Raw genomic sequence first — 12,591 nt, forward strand, 5'->3', positions numbered from 1 at the left:
TTTGTGAATGGTAAATCCCAATGAGTATAAGATTCTTAAACTTAATAGAATTATATTTTGAATATTTTACTAACTTAAGCTTTAGAGTTGTTTTAAGTTGTTTTTATGGGGCTTAATATGTGAATCTTGATTTCTTTGGAATGGATCAAGTTGAATCTTAAAGAAAAAGGTTAGAAGATTTGGTATAATTTGCTTAAGGGATTAGTTAGTATTGTTAGAATATATTTCTTGTAAGTTCACATGCCATATCTTGCGTGAAAATGCTTTATTATGTTATATTTTCTATATGGTTGCATTTTCATGCGTGAAACATGCTTGGTCACTTATGTGATATATCACTCAAGATATCTTCACTTTACAATTGTTCTAAATCATGTGTGAAGACAATAGGTATACTTATGTGAAATAGCACATAATGTGTCATCCTTCCTAAGTTGTGCTAAATCATGCGTGAAGAAGGAAGTCTTACTTAAGTGAAATATCATCACAAGAGAATTATATTCTGACATGGTCATTTCACAAGTAAAGACCACGTGTGACCATGCATGATTCTTCCTATACTAAATGTGAAAATTATGAACGTTAACCTTTCTTCCAAATTAAGTGTGAAACTACCTTGTCACATGCAAGAAATAGCACTTAATTTGAATAGGTGCTAAATCACGCGTGAAATAGTTTTCTCCTCATGCGTGATCTTACACTTCCTATATATATCTTGCTTGTCAGCCCTTCATTTTCATGTGTGAACTAATGGTCATTTTTTAGCTGTTATACTTTCATTCTTAACTGTCTCCCTAGATCTTCTCTGGCCATTTTGGTACTTGAATTGCTTTACCCACTTCTTTTAAACTACTTTTCATTCCTCATCTTACCTAATTTCTTCTCTACTCTCAACATAAATTGATCTCCTCATTCAAAAACCTCTGCAATGGCAAGAACTAAAGATACTAGAAAAAGAGCTAGTAAGGAAGTAACAAAGAAGAGGAAATTCACAGAGGCTTTGATCAGTGAAGGAAGTAAATCACCTTCTTGATCATCCAAGAGGATCTGAACTCCAAGAAAGTCTAAGGAGCCTATTTTGACTGATCAACAAGAAGAAGCTCTAATCAGACTTGGCCAAGAACTACCACAAGATGGCAACAACGTGCCTCCAAGTGAAGTTTCAGAGGCAACTATCCAAGAAGAAAAGCTTATAAGCTTCGAGTATCAAATAAGACTCAACTAATGCTTCTCATTTGTTGTGGTAGTCACCAGTCACTAAACCAAATATGATTCTTTCATCAAAGCTCATAACTTTGATATAGAAAAATATTTTAGTGACTTTAGAATCTTGTTAGAACTTAAACTCTGTTACTCAGTTGATGTGGTGAAGGCCTTCTATGCTAGCTTTAGATAGGACAAACAAAAGAAGACTTAAAAGGCCAATGTTCAGGGTTATCCTATATATTTCACTCCAAAAAGTTTGGGATGCATACTTGGTCTTGAAGCAAGGAGTATGGAGTTTTAAGAGTTTGATCATGCAAATCAAAGGAATGCTCCTAGATTTCACTCAAATGAAGAGAAATTCAAGCTATCATGATGACAGAGGAAGTGCCAAATGAAGCATTGAAGCTTGGATTCATCTTCGAACCAAGTTCATTCCCATTCAAGCACCGAATGCTAGCGTATGTTATGGCAAGATTCCTGGTTAACAAAAGGACTACTTTTTTAACACATGAACTAAGTTTGAGACTAAGCTTTTGACTAGATTGATAAAGAAGCAAAAGATCGATATGTGTCACTGCATATTGACTAAGATGTTGTCTGCCTCTAAGGTTGACACCAAGAGGAAGAAAGAACGAAAGAAGGATAGAAATCTCTACTTTGCAACTGTTGTTTTTGTAATCTTGAAGAGATTTCGTGTCAAATACACGAAAGGAGTAGTGCTAGATTTAGAAGAATTCAAGGATATTTCTCTTTGCAAAATGAAATTTATGCTAGAAGGGAACAACTTTGCTCCAAAAGAAGAAGAGCTCATTGATCCTGCTACTGTAAGGAAGAAAGAAAATTATATTACTAAAGAAAGTTGCTATTAGAACTTTTGAAGCTGCTAGAGCTTCCTCTTCTCAGCCTTTTCCTCAAATTCATATTTCACCAAATATGTCCAATACCTTTCTTTACAAGATTCTTAATGGTACTAAAGGCAAGCTTGATCAAGTAGTGGCGCATCTCAAAAATGACATCAAGGGCCTTAGTGACATTATATTGTACTTGAATAGCAAATTGGATAGAATCATGGATCACCTTGATATTTTTGAGGCACAAGGAGGGACTAACAAACAAGAAGAAGAGGCTGGTCCTTCAAGGTTTAGAGAAGGTTCTATTTATACTATTAATTAATCTTCAACCTTAACACCCCATTTTGACCAACCTCACTCACCCTTCCATATATCTTCTCCTATTGACCTTTCCTCTTAAGAGCAAGAAAATCTTCTCTTTCATAAAGACCAAGGGTCAATTATTAATCTTCATCCAAAAAATTATCATCAAGATTCATCTCACCATACTAACTCTCATACTAAATATCAAAGCTATTAAGACACCTAAAATCCTATTCATCCCTTTGATGGCATGCTATTCCCTCATATTCCCTCTCCACCAAAATTTTCTGACACAACCAAAACTGTTGAGACACCATCCCTTGAAGAGCTCTATGAAGACATTGGTGATATGAGTATTACTAAACTTGTTGGTAAACTTGCCCAAAATGTTGGAGAGCCTACCACACTCTCATCTATGCCAATGCCTATGACTTTACCTTCCATCTCCTCTACTGAATTAGTAACCAAAATATTTTAGAGGAAGAAATCCATCCTTAAATACAAACAAACCAAACCTTCCCTTCACCAAAGTATCAAGGAACCCATTATTGAAGAACTTGAGGATCAAGGTATAACCTCCGTTTATATCCTCCAAATATAGGAGAAGATTATAGAGCTGTCACATAAAACACATCAATTACAAATCAAAAGATTTATTTGAAAAGCTTTAGCCAAAGACTTATTTTGTAAAACCATCCATGGTCAAAGGCTAAAAGAGAGACTCCTAATGTGTTTAAATACTTCATAAGCTATGGCTCTCTCTCTTTCTCTCTCTTAAGGCACTCAAGCACTATAAGATTATGTAACACAAGTACAAGGCTAGAAATCAATCCATAAGATTATGCAAGATTGATTCCAAGCAAATTTGTAGTAGCCCTCACCACACCCTTCCAAGGGTCTTTTAGACTTGGCTCAACCTACCTTATAGCAGTGGAAGCCAGCTTTTCCCCAGGTGATATGTAACATCCTAAATTTTTAAGACTCGAATTTATTTAAAAAATAAAATATTTATAATTAAATTAAAATTAAGAATAGTATGATAGAGGTCCTGAGTTCAAATTTCACTAAGCAAAAGTTTAGTTTTATTTTATTTTTAACCATGAAAAAAATTACCAAAGTTGACCTGGTTTTTGTGCTATAATTAAGAAATGTTGGGCCCTTCCTTGTAATTTTGCCCAAAGTATTTAGATCATTTTTTTAAGAGCCATTTCACCCAGAAATAAAACAAAGAAAGCAAAGAAACAAAGAGAAAGAAAATGAGAGAGTGAGAGGAAGAAGAAAGGGGGAAGAGAGGGAGTTAGGCTTGGATCTGGGAGGCTTTATGACCGTTATGAGCTCAACTATACGATAGGTAAACTTCCTACATTAATTTTCTTCCTTCCCTCTTGATTTTCTTCAATTTTTGTAAGAGAAAATTTCTGGATTTTGATCCCAAAGGTTTTGTTCTTATAAGCTTTAGTTTCTTTGGGTCCTTGGGAGGTTGTTTTGAGTTTCTATATGATGCTCTAATATTTTGAGCAAGCAATTAGATGAAAAATGGAGTTTTAGGGAAATAGTCAAACCCCAAGAGGTTGGGTTTTGCTCCTCAATGGTTTAAGCCTATTGATTTAGTTACAATTGTGCTATTGGAATCCAATAAGATTTAAATTAAGCTTTGCTTTTCATTAGAAGGGCTAATGGTGAAAGTTGGTGACACTAAGTGAAGGTTTTTAATTAATTAAAAATTATATGAATTGGAAATTGGCCTAGTGGTGGCTAATCAATGATTTTGATGGTTAAATGGTATTATGTGAATGGTTGGTTTAATATATAGACCATTGGGATGAATTATGGCTCATTGACCCAAGTTGTGTGGTATGAGTTATATTCTTCATTAATGCTATTTGCCATGAAAAGTGATATGGATAACTTATATGTTGTAAGGAATTATTGGTAGAACTTATTGAGAAGTTAAGGAACAAACTAAGTCCTATTTTGTACAAGAGGAATCCTTTTAGTACCAAAGGGTTGAGATAACAGAGGAATTTATATTTCTTATTACTTTTTTTAGCTATTTTTGAATAAATATTACTAGCTATCATGCATTACATGTTTTAAAAGATTAAATGTGCTTTATAAGGGGTTATGGGGTACTACTTTGATTATAATGCAAATATGTTTTTTATTTGTTTAACAACAATGTTTTTATGGAAACGAGATTATTTGAATGTATTGTATTCATAAAGAATAGAAGTTGCACTTAAGGAAGTGTAACTAAGTTAGGTACCTTAGATAGGTTAAGGAACCATTTAAGGGAGATTTATAAATGTTATACTACCTTAGAATGTTGAAGTGGTCAATACTCGAGAAAGATAGACAAGAGTAAAAGGATTGATCTCGGTAGGAGTTCACCAATGAGAAGGTGTGGGCTTGCAATATTCTATGACATACTGCCAGTACTCAGTGTTGCCTTATGTATTGTGGGCTTAGTGCACTAAAATGGTTAGTGTATTAAGTGTTCGAAACCTCTCAGTAAGGGAGGGAATCTGAATATAAAGTGTGAGGTTGAGTGCCTAAGCCAAGGTAGCCCTCACATAGAGAGTAAGTTGGGCTGGCTTTGGGAGGGAGTTAGCTTCGACTGCTCAGGATTCACATCAAAGGGATATAGGCAGTTCGGTGGATTAGATCATACCTTAGGTTATGTTTTGTACCTATGGAGGTATAAGTAGGTATAAGGTTTACCTACAAGTTAAAGACTGTCAGGGGGTATTCTATTAGTCATGAAAGGCCATACCGGCCTATGTTATGCATTCATGCATTTTAAATGACTAAATTATATAGTGCGTTGAATTTATTATTCATTTATTCAATTATGGCTTACTTTGTAATAATCAATGTAGATTTCTATGCTACTGAGACTATGGTTGTCGCACCCCTTTCTTTTCAATATTTCTAAGTTTAGGCGAAGGAACTAGTGGTGGATGAGGAAAGGATCAGAGCTAGGAGTAGTTTGTGCATTGTAAAGAATTGCAACTCCTTTCTTTTAAGCAAATCTATCGTAATGTATTTAGGATTAGGATTCTAGTAGGATGTGATTATATATATGTGTATGTGAATATGTGTGAATTATATGGCTTGTGTATGAATTTTGTTTGCTTGTAGACTTGTGGTTAGAAAACTTGGTTATGGTGTGTGGTTTTGATGGATTTATTTAGTAGACCAAGTTTTTACTAGAAAAAAATTTTCATTTTGGTATATATGTGATTCTACAAGTAAATGCAAAGTGGTTGCATATGGTGTTTGAATTGGTTTTTAGCCACTCTTGTGTGATTTGTGAAATTTGGGGACTTAGGTCCATTTTAGGAAATGGCACCCGCGTGGTCAAATTTTGGTATAAGGGGTTTTTATATCATTTAAATGTTCTATCAAGTGTTTTAGTCCTATTTGACATGTCCAAATTGTTTCTATAGGTTTGTGACCATTAGGATGAGATTTGGACAATTTTGAAAATGGTTTCTACCAAAAAGCTGCACTTTTGCATTCAGATGTTCAAATTTCAATCCAACCGTTAGATTTTCTTAAGATTTGTGTCACAAGTAAAAAAATTTATAATCTTGATGTAAGACTTGGAATCACCACAATTAAACATCATACAGAGAAACGGTGCACTCTAGAAGTTGGTCCGGAGGTGCTGTCATGACAGCAAAGTTGCTAAATTTGCAACATGCACGAATTTTGATCCAATTATTGGATATTTTTAAAATTTGGTAAACTTATAGTACCCTTTGAATGTGATATGTGGGCTCTAGAATCACTCTGATTGGAGGTCAGATGATGAAATGGTGCACTCTAAAATTTGGTCTGAATGTGCTGTCATGACAGCAAAAATGACAAATTTATAATGTGTCCAATTTTTAATCTAACCGTTAGATTTTTTTGAAATTTGGTGCACTAATAGTAATAATTAAGAATGATGTGTAAGCTTTAAAATTACTTCAATTAAAGGCCAGAAGATGAAATGGCGCCTCCCAAAAGTTAGCCTAGGAGGGCTGTCATCACAGAACCTATAAAATTTTTTTGAAGGTTTTAAATGTTTATTTTGTGGTGGCATATCTATTTAGTAATTTAAATGATTTGTTTCCTAAGTTAGTTTTAGGATCAACTCCTTAACCACACTTAGTTTATTTGAATTGTGTGATTTTTGGATAACACTCGGGGCAAGTGTTACATGATACTTGAGTTATTCCTCACCCTACTAAAGAGGTTTTTTGGAGCCTTCCCAGACTCAAACCTCTAACCTCTACCACCTTAATTAAGTTGAGGCTAAGTCTGGTACCATTATAACTCAATAGTACCAGACTTAGCCTCAACTTTATTAAGGTGGTGGAGGTTGGAGATTCGAGTCTGGGGAGGCTCCAAAAGACCTCTTTGGTGGGGTGAGAAATAACTCAGGTACCACCTTAGGGAAAGCTAACTTCTGCTACCGTGAGGTGGGTTGAGCCCAATCCAAAAGACCTCCGGGAGGGTTGGATGAGGGCTGGTACAAAATGCACATTAATAAGTCACAAAATTATGCAATTCATCAACATGGCATTATTCTAAAGAGAGTTAAAAGAATAGTAAATATTCAAACAAGTCATTTTCCTTTACAGCAAATTTTACTCAAATTAGAGCCCAAGCCAATCACAATGTAACCTAAATCTATAATTACAAAGTGAAGTAAAATGGAAAAGCTAGGTCAAAGTAATTCTTATCCAAAGGTGCATGTCTAAAAGGGTGTCTTATCCTCCTTCATTCTGCCTCTAGAAATCGAAGTTGTCTTAGCCTTTAAGCTTTATGGAAGTCTCCTTTAAGTTCTTGAGTTGATTGAATTTTAACATGCTTCCAAGTGAAGTTTGAGGCCTTGGATGGATGATCAAGTAGTAAGGATAAGAAGAGGATGATGGGAGAAGAAGAATGGTAATGGTATGGTGAGGATCTAATGGATAGATGTGAAGATGAGAGTGAGGGTTTTAGAGAGAGAAAGGAGAGAAAATGAAGAATCAGAGAGACAGTGAAAGATGAAATGAAGATCGTGATTGAATTATGTGTTGAATCTGAAATTATGTATATGAGGACGTGAAACATGGATTTGAATTAGGTTGCCTCTCAAAATTAATTCTAAAATGAAATTAAAAAGCCAAGAGAGCTTCATACTTTATGCACATGCCCTAAGGTGGCACCTTCTTAATGGTTAGGTGATAATTCCTAGGTTAATATGAATAATCCCATGCTTTGCACTTAGGAATTTAGATCTACCCTAACCATTCATCCTTTCCTCTTGCCACATATGATCTCCCAAGTGCTCTTGCATTTCCTTGACCAATTGATGTAACTCTAAGTGCACATGTGTCACTTATGTCACATAAAGAATAAAAATAATCAAATAAATGCATGTGATACAATAATTCATATTTAGGAACATGAAATTAATTATTTAAATAGGAAAAAATAATATAATGTATTTCAATAGCTGTCCCATGTGAAAACCCATACACACACACATACGCATAAAACCATAATTAGGTTGATAAAATCAACAACCTTAATTTTTGAATTTTAATCAATATCTCCAAAACCACATTGAATTTTCAAAATATAATGTCATATTTATTCCCCTAGGTATCAAAAATATTTTGACTAATTTCCTTCTAAATTTACTCAAAATTTTATTTTTTTGACCAAAATGCCCTTAATGTACAACTTTGCCCCTTAGGCGGTGTTCTTACATTTAAGACCATAAATGTACCAAGGTGAGGAATATATCATGTAACATGGGTCCAAAATGAATGAATAATGTGTGCAAATAATGTGTTTTATCAATTCTTCCACATTTATCTTTTGCACTCTAGGCAAAACAATGATAAAAGAAACTCTCTTTATATGAAAATCAAACTAAAACAGAGAAAAACAATGCTCAAAGTTACTAAATTACTATCTCATGAACTTCTACAATTTATCAATCCATGTAGCGAAAATTAGGAAAGAATTATGCACCTTATAGGAAAACCCTTACCAAGAATTAATTTCAACGAGTAAGCCTCAGTAGGTTAAGTGTTTGCTCTCTTCACTCAAAGTGTATAAGGTATTTAATTTCACTCAAGTTTCCTTAGGATAAGCCCTACCATAGGCTTGTAACCCTTCTACATCTCCACCACTAAAATAGCACTTGCAATTAAAAATTAAGTGGACTTTATTAGGTTGTAATATGGCTTAAGAAAGGAAGATTAACGCATACATGTGAGAAACTAGGTTTAGCATCAAAATAATGCTATGGTTGAGGTACATGTCTCATAATATGAAAAGTATAACCAAGTTCAATTGAGTGAAAATCTTAACACAATGAGGATAAAGAGAAATGACAAGAAATAAATGGAACAAATGAAAGTAAGTGAGCTAGGAAACTTCTTTATTCTTTGTCTTTCTTTTATTTTTCACTTCCCTTCTTTTTTTCTATTTTTTCTCTAGCAACCTTTTTTCTTTCTTTTCACATTTTTTCAATCTTTCTTTTTTTTTTTCTTTTATTTGCCCTAAAATTTTTGTGTAAATAATGAAAAATAATGGATATGATGATATGATAATGGAGGATATAAAGTAATAGATGAAAAAAATGATAAAGGAAATGAAATCAAAGAAAAAAGAAACAAACAAGAGCACGAGAGAGAGAGAGAGAGAGAGGAAGAAGAAAGGAGGAAGAGAAGGAGCTAAAGCTTGGATTTGAGAGGCTTTGTGGCCATTGCAAGCTCGACTACACAATAGGTAAACTCCCTACATCAATCCTCTTCCTTCCCTCTTAGTTCTTGAGTTTTTGAAAGAGGTAAATTTTGGATTTTGATCCTAAAGGCTTTGTTCTTGTAAGCTTTGGTTTTCTTGGGTCCTAGGTAGGTTGTTTTAAGTTTCTATATGGTGCTATAATATTTTGAGTGGATAATTGGATGAAAACGAGAGTTCTAGGGAAAAAATTAAACCCTAAGGGATTGGGTTTTGCTCTTTAATAGTTTAAGCCTATTGATTTAGTTATAATTATGCTATTTGAATCCAATAAGATGTAAATTAAGCTTTGGTTTTCATTATAAGGGCTAATTATGAAAGTTAGTAATACCAAGCGAAGGTTTTTGATTGATTAAAAATTATATGGTCTGAAAATTAGCTTAGTGGTGGCTAATACATGGTTTTGGTGGTTAAGTAGTGTTATGATAATGGTTGGTTTAATATTTATACTATTAGGATGGATTATGGCTTATTGACCCAAGTTGTGTGATTTGAGTTACCATCGTCATTTATGCTATTTGCCCTGAAAAGTGATGTGGATCACTTATATGTTGTAGAGAATTATTGGTGGAACTTATTGAAAAGTTAAGGAATAAGCCAAGTCTTATTTTTATACAAGGGAAAACCCTTTTGCTACAAAAGGGTTGAGGTAACAGGAGAATTTATATTTTTTATTGCTTTGTTTAGCTATTTTTTAGTAGATAATATTATCTAGCATGCATTACATGTTTTAAACAATTGAATGCAAATAAAATTTATTTTAGAAGGGTTTATAGGGTGTTACTTTAATAATAATGCGTCTATATTTACTATATATTTAATAATGATGTTATTTGTGGAAATAAGACTATTAGCATGCATTGTGATTATAAAAATGAAGAGTTGCACTTAGGGAGTCAACTAGGTTTGGTACCTTAGATAGGCTAAGGAGCCGCTTAAAGAGATGAATTATGAGTATTATACTACCTTAGAGTATTAAAGTGGTCAATACTTGGGAAAGGTAGAAAGGGGGTAGGAGGCATGATCTCGATGGGAGTTCACCAATGGGAAGATGTGGTCTTATGATACTCTATGGCTCACTGTTAGTACTTAGTGTTACCTTTCGTATTGTGAGCTCAATACTATAAAATAGTTAGTGGATTGAGTATTCTACATATCTCAATGAGGGAGGGAATCCAACATATGAAGTGTAAGGTTGAGTGCTTAAGCTAAGGTAGCCCTCACATAGAGAGTAAGTCAGGCTAGCTCTAGGAGGGAGTTAGCTTCAACTACTCAGAATTCATGTTGAATGAGCAAGGTAGTTTGGTGATCAAATCATGCTTTGGTTTACATTTTGTGCCTATAAGGGTACAATGGGTATAAGGTTTGCCCATAAGCTAAAGAGTGTTAGGGGGCATTCTGTTAATTAAGAAAGACTATATCGGCCTATCTCATGCATTCAAGCATTTTAAATCTATTATTTATTTACTTGACTATGGCTTTCCCTATGATAAGAAATATTGATTTCTCTGTTACTAAGACTGTGGTTGTCTCATCCCTTTCTTTACAATATTTATAGGTCCAGGCAAAGGATTTGGTAGTAGACGGGGAAAGGAGTAAAGCTAGGGGTTTGTTTGTGATTTGTAAAGAACTGCAACCCCTTTCTTTTGAGCAAATCTATTATAATGTATTTAGGATTAGGGTGCCAGTAAGATGTTATTATATATATATGCATGTGAATATGTGTAGATTGTATGCCTTAATTTATATGAATTTGTGTTTGCTTGTAGACCCATGACTAGGAAACTTGGTCATAGCGTGTGGTTTTGACATTGGGTATACCAAGTTTCTACTATAAGAAAATGTTTATTTTGATATATATATATATATATATATGAATATATGTGATTTTACAAGTAAATGCAAAGTGATTGCATTGTTAATCTTTTGCTAAAGGCAGACATATGCCTTGGATAGAGAGAGTAGGTGTGTGGGTCCCATGAGGATCTCTAAGCCAAGTGAAAACATTTAGCACGTGTGTTTATATGAGTATATGGTGTTTGAATTGGTTTTTGGCCACTTTTGTGTGATTTGTGAATTTTGGAGGCTTAGGCTTCATTTTTAAAAATGGCATCTAGGTGGTCAAACTTTAATATAAGGGGTTTTTGTATCATTTAAATGTTCCATTAGGTACTCCTAGTCCTATTTGATGTGTCCAAGTGTTCACACAAGTTTGTGACCCTTATGATGAGATTTGGATAATTTTGAAAATGATTTTTACCAAAAAGCTGCATTTTTACATTTGGGTGTCGAAATTTCAATTTGACTGTTAGATTTTCTTAAAATTTGGGTTACAAGTAAAAGATTTTATAATTTGGGTCTAAATTTGAATCACCTCGATCAAGAGTCGAATGGAAATGGCAAGCTTTAAAAGTTGGTCTGGAGATGTTGTCATGACAGCTATATAATGCTATCATGACAACAACAATTACTGAGGTTGGGATGCGCACAAATTTTGATCTAAGTATTGGATATTTTTAAAATTTGGTACACTTGTAGTACTTTTTGAATTTGATGCGTGGGTTCTACAATTACTTTAATCAAAGGTCAGATAATGAAATGGTGCACTCCAAAAGTTGGTCCAGATGTGCTGTCATGATAGGAAAAATGCCAAATTTGTAACGTGTTTAAATTTTAATCTAACCATTGAGTCTTTTTAAAATTTTAAAAAATATTAGTACTCATTAAAAGTGACAGATGGTTGATTGCTATAGTTGGCACTTTTTCTCAATGATAAAATTGACTCTGGGTGCCTTAATTGTGTAGATTCTCGTGAGTGATGATTTAAGTAGCAAGAGGAAGTAAGTAAAGGTTAAGAAAAACATGGGTAACCCTTTCTTGCAAATAAAAGGGTTGAGGTAATCATATAGTTTGTTATGTTTATTAACTATTATAACTATGTAGAAGTAATTGTATAATTGTGAGTGGTTTTGTTAATTTCTATGTATGAATTTGCTTTGTAAATGATTTTAGCATGAAATTGATTTGTAAAATGGAAATGCAATAATCACTAGTTTAGATTGATCTATGTAAATGTATATATATGTGTATGGGATAAATTGTAGAAAAGTAATGAAATACATGTGAAAAGTATGATCATAGGGGGTGGGAGTTTGTCACATCCTAAAATTTCCATAACTTGAATATAAGCATGTATTAAGGTTTATGGGGCCAAAGTAGGGAAAAGAGAAAGATAAAATGAACAAAGAAAGTCTGTGAAGTTTAGTCATGATGAACGGCCAAAATCTGAAATTTGAAATTTAAGCTTTTCTTTGAAAAATCCCAAATAAATACCTAAAAGAGGAAATAAAGACTAAGAAAATTCATGGGACTACTTTAAAGATAATGTGGGACTACTTTTAAAAGGCATCAATTCATCATGATTTCATGATCATTCACGTGT

The sequence above is a fragment of the Prosopis cineraria genome, unplaced genomic scaffold (assembly GCF_029017545.1).
Source record: "Prosopis cineraria cultivar Desert tree isolate PC_DT_omini unplaced genomic scaffold, ASM2901754v1 PC7, whole genome shotgun sequence".
Classification (NCBI taxonomy): Eukaryota; Viridiplantae; Streptophyta; class Magnoliopsida; order Fabales; family Fabaceae; genus Prosopis; species Prosopis cineraria.